Source organism: Monodon monoceros, unplaced genomic scaffold, assembly GCF_005190385.1.
Source record: "Monodon monoceros isolate NGI ecotype Baffin Bay Population unplaced genomic scaffold, NGI_Narwhal_1 Super_Scaffold_5, whole genome shotgun sequence".
Classification (NCBI taxonomy): Eukaryota; Metazoa; Chordata; class Mammalia; order Artiodactyla; family Monodontidae; genus Monodon; species Monodon monoceros.
In genome coordinates this window covers 112,348,282-112,353,160 of record NW_021703782.1, presented here as the reverse complement: position 1 = coordinate 112,353,160, position 4,879 = coordinate 112,348,282, and the positions used below count along the sequence as shown (strand labels likewise).

At 55.2% G+C, this 4,879-nt stretch overlaps 1 pseudogene; it reads left to right on the top strand.

The window, feature by feature from the left end:
- The first annotated feature begins 3,582 nt into the window (after nt 1-3,582).
- On the top strand, nt 3,583-3,712 carry LOC114884869 (annotated as a pseudogene).
- Nucleotides 3,713-4,879: the final 1,167 nt, after the last annotated feature.

The window sequence follows — 4,879 nt, the reverse complement described above, 5'->3', positions numbered from 1 at the left end:
CGCCGGAGCGCTCGCCTCTGACGGCCGGGCGCGCGCGCGCGGAGGGGAGGCGCGGGGAGGGGGCGCGGCGGGGACGCGCGCGGGGTAGGGGCAGGGAGCAGAAGGCGGGAGAGGGCGCGTGGCCGCGAGGGTGGCGGTGCGGGGGCGCGCGGCGGGGAGGGGGAGGAGGGAGGAGGAGGGGGAGGAGGGAGGGAGGGAGGGAGGGAGGGAGGGCCGGGGGCGCGGCGGCGGGCAGCGGTGCTGGTGGGAGGTGACTGCGGCCCCGCCTCCACCCCACCGCCCCCGCCTCCACCCCACCGCCCCCCTCCCCGCGCCCCGCCCTGGAGAGAAAGGGGAGGGCGCCGAGGCCTCGCCCGCCCGCGACCCCAGCCCGCACCCTTGAGCGGCGGGGTTGTCACAGGCGGGGCCGTCGTCACGGGAGGGGACTGTCACGGGCGGGGCTGTTGCGCGGGCCCCTGCAGAGAAGAGACGGGTGGTGGAGCCGGGCGGCCTGAGGAGGTCCCACGGGGCAGGGTCGGTCGCGCGGGGCGCGGGAGGGGCGGTGAGCCCAGGGACCGGGGCGTGTCGCGGCTAGGTCTCTAGTGGGGTCCCGCGCCAACTACCCGGCCTGGAGGGGCCGTGGACACTGCGGCAGCGTTTGCCTCTTTCTCCCACTGTTTAAAGAAATACAGGCAAATGCGCCCTTTCACTGTGCATCTCTGCCGGTGTTTACACAGACAGCCCTGTGGGCACCACCTCTTTCAGGCTACAGACCAGTTCCACCCCCGACAGACCCCGGGGACCCTCTTCCTTCCAGCCCTCCCGTGGCCCAGCCCTGGGGAGCTCGGGCTCTTCCCCTGCACGTCACATAAATGGAATAAAGCAGCCACAGCCTTCAGGTCTGGCCTCTGTCATTAGGCAGAGGGTCCTGGAAATTCAGCACCCCCTCTCTGCCAGGGGGACTCCTGGCACCAGGCACCGGCTTGAGCCAATCACCACCTGAAGGCCCTCGGAGTTGGTTCTGGCTTTGGGAGAGCAAGAGCAGAGCTGCCATCAAGTCTGCATTCGAGGTTCTGTGTGAAGGAAATCCATTTTCCCTGGGGTGATACAGAGCAGGGACGCTGAGCGGTGCGGTCAGGGTAGGTTTAACTTCCTCCAGAGTTGCCAGGACGCTTTCGGGCTGCGCGTTTACATCCCACTGCGGGGTGTGGGAGTTCTGGTTGCACCACATCCTCAGTAGCGCTTGGTATCGTCCGTTTTTAAATTCTGGCCATGCGGGACTTCCCTGGTGGTCCTGTGGTTAAGACTTCGCCTTCCAATGTAGGGGGTGCGGGTTTGATCCCTGGTCGGGGAGATAAGATCCCACATGCCTCGCAGTCAAAAAACCAAAGCATAAAACAGAAGCAATATTGTAACAAGTTCAATAAAGTCTTTAAAAACGGTCCATGTCAAAAAGAAAAAAATTCTGGTCATTTTACTGAGTGTGCAATGGTGTGTCTTTGTGGTTGTTATTTGCATTTCCTCAACAACTAATGATGTTGACTATTTTTTTATGTACTTAGTTGCAACCTGTATATAATCTTTGGCAAAGAGTCTATTCAAAAATTTTGCATTTTTTTTATTGTTTCCTTGTTGTTGAGTTTTGACAATTCTTTTATATCTTCTGGAAACCAGTACATTATCAAATATGTGCTTTGCAGGCTTCCCTGGTGGCGCAGTGGTTGAGAGTCTGCCTGCCGATGCAGGGGACACGGGTTCGTGCCCCGGTCCGGGAAGATCCCACATGCCGCGGAGCGATTAAGCCCGTGAGCCATGGCCGCTGGCTGGGCCTGAGCATCCGGAGCCTGTGCTCAGCAACGGGAGAGGCCACATCAGTGAGAAGCCCGCGTACCGGAAAAAAAAAAAAAAAAAAGTGTGATTTGCAAAGATTTTCTCCCAGTCTATGGCTTGTCTTTTCATTTTCTTAACAGTGCTTTTCAAAGAGCACAAGTTCTTAATTTTGGTGAGGTCCGATTTGTCCATTTTTTCCTTTTTTTCCTTTGCACCTGTCAAGTCTAAGAAACCTTATCTTTGCTTAACCCAACCCAGGGGCACAAAGATTTCCTTCTGTGTTTTTCTTCTAGAAGTTTTACAGTATTAGGTTTTACACTTGGGTCAGTGATTCAATTTGAGCTAATTTTTGTACATGGTGCAAGGTATGGGTCAAGGCAGTGTTTTGGTTTGGGGTTTGGGGGTTTTTGTTTGTGGGGTTTTTTGCATGGATATCCAATCGTTCTAGCACATTTGTTGAAAAGATGAGCCCTGGGATGGTTTTGTAGCAGAGGGCCTCCGACGAGACACTGCCCGGCAAGCAGTTTCCCCAGCTCCCAGATAGTGGTTTTCCAGCAAGTTCCGGAGGGCAGATTTCCTGCAATTCTGCCAACACCACAGTGACTTCTCTGCTGTCCCGAGGGCCACAGCTGAGCTCTGCCAACAAGATCTCAGCCTGGGTGATGGGGTTCCAGCTCAGCCCTACAGGTTACTTCTTTTTTTTGGCTGTGCTGCGCGGCTTGTGGGATCTTAATTCCCTGACCAGGGATCCAACCCGGGCCCTCGGCAGTGAAAGCGTGGAGTCCTAACCACTGGACCACCAGGGAATTCCCTACAGGTTACTTCTTGTGTCTGGTCTTCACTCCAATCCTCCGTTACAGTTAGTAATTCTTGTAGCAAACTTTCCCGGTTGAGATTGCCATGTGGCTTCTGTCTCCTGATGGGACCCCAACTGACACAGGTCCGGTGCAAAAGGGACATGGGCATTTTTATTTTTATGTATTTTTTTGGCCACACCACACGGCTTGCGGGATCCTAATTCCCCAACCAGGGCTTGAACCCGGGCCCTTGGCAGTGAAAGCGCAGAGTCCTAACCACTGGACTACCAGGGAATTCCTAACATGGACATTTTTATAAAACTTACGGAGACCCATTACACCCCACACCGCGGGCACCCAATGTCCTCTGGAATGATTGTTATACTCGGATTGATGACCAGGATGATAAGAGAGTCCAGGTGGCTGGGCCAGGATTAAGTTTGCATCCCCTCGATCCCCTTGTGGACCCTCCAGGCTGGCCAGAGGGTCCCCTTAGGAGAAGGGAGAAGCACCTGCACAGGAGGGTTGGGGTAGAATCCTGGTTATCTCCAAAGGATCTGCATAACCGCACCCCCACCCTTTCATGCTGGTCATTGCCAAGGTGACCAAACAGAGGTGCTCCTCTCTGGGGACAGCCACATTCAGTGACCAAGCTGCCTGGCTGAGGTGTGTGGGCCAGGAGGAAGGGATGGAGGTAGAGTCAGAGATCTCCTAAGCGAACTTTGGAGAGGCCATTCCAATGCTCTGTGACACCAGCGGCTGTGGGCACTGGGAAGCGGGGAAGGGCCTCTGGCACCTTGACTGCCAGCCCACTGTGGGGCGGCTTTTGTGATGAAGAAGCACCATATCAGGCTGCAAATGAAGCCAAACACACGACGCTGCTCAGAGCCATGTCGTGCCTTCTCTGTCTTTGTGTCCTCACATGACCTTCAGAGACCCTATTTCCAAATAGGCCACATTCTGAAGTCCTGGGTGTAGCTTTGCGCAGTGGCAGTATCATAGCCAGTGAGGTTTATCCGAGGCGCGATTATTGCTAATTGAAGTTCTGGGTGACCATGAACCCGGGCGGGGTGGTGGTGGTGGGGGGCCACTATCCAACCCAATACACCGACCAAACAGATACATCATTGGAAACGGCCCAAGAGTCAGTGAAAATATAACACGTTTTATCAAGGGACCCCAAAATAGAAATGGCTTAATCAGGAGAGAAGTGTATTTCTCTTTCATGTAGTACTCTGAGTGTAAGCGTCCGAGGGATGATATGGAGACTGCACTTTCTCAGGGACCTCCTCAACACCTGGTTTCTGTCAGTCTGGCAGTCCAGAATGGCTGCTCCAGCTCCAAACATCACCTCTACACTCCAGCAAGGAGGAAGAGCAAAAGGGACGCGAATAGCAAAAAAAAAAAAAAAAAAAGGGACGTGGAGAGCATGACTTTCCCTTTAAAGACAAGACCTAGAAAAGCATACCTCTTCTGCTCACATCCCATTGGCCAGAGATTAGTCATATGACCTTTCTTGCTGCAAAGCCTGCAGGGAAATGTAGTCTTTTTTTTTTCCTGGGCAGCCACATGTTCAACTAAACTCCAGGTTTTTCTGGTGCCCCTCAGCCTCAGGCACAAGTATGTCACGGGGAAAATGGAGAAATGGAGACTTGGGCCCTGGGCACATTGCCCTTCCAGACATAGCTCATCCCACTGCCACAGGCCCCGCTGACCTAGGACTGAGGTCAGGGGTCACGCAGTTCCCTTCAGACAGGTGTTTTGGGAGGTGTGGATGCCTTCAGGCTCAGGCCAGGCCTGGGGAATGTGATGTCTGCATTAAGACCCAGAGGATGGGGGCAGGGGGAGGGAAGGGGAGGATGGAGTCCAGGCAGAGGAACAGAACCTGCAGAGGCCCAGAGGCACTGGACCGTGGGCAGACATGGAACCTGCACTTTGCACGATGGATGTTGGCACATTCAGGTGACGCAACAGCAGGGCTGTGAGTCCCTCGTGCCTCTCTCTGCACTTACACTTCGCTGTTCCGACTAGGTGGGTGTCTGAGGGTCCTAGGGGTCTCAATCCGACGTGTGTTGCCCCGTTCTCTCACTAGCGCTGCGTCTCCACCACGTGCTTGTCAGTCTGATCTTGAACTCATGTTTACTTGACCTTAACCCATGGGAATCCCGTAGCTCTAAATCCAGGGTGCTGGGAGGGATTGCGCCTGTGCGGGTGGGGGCCCCGCAGAGCTGGAGGTGCAGGGCTCAGGGCACAGCTGCGGGCATCTGCCCTCG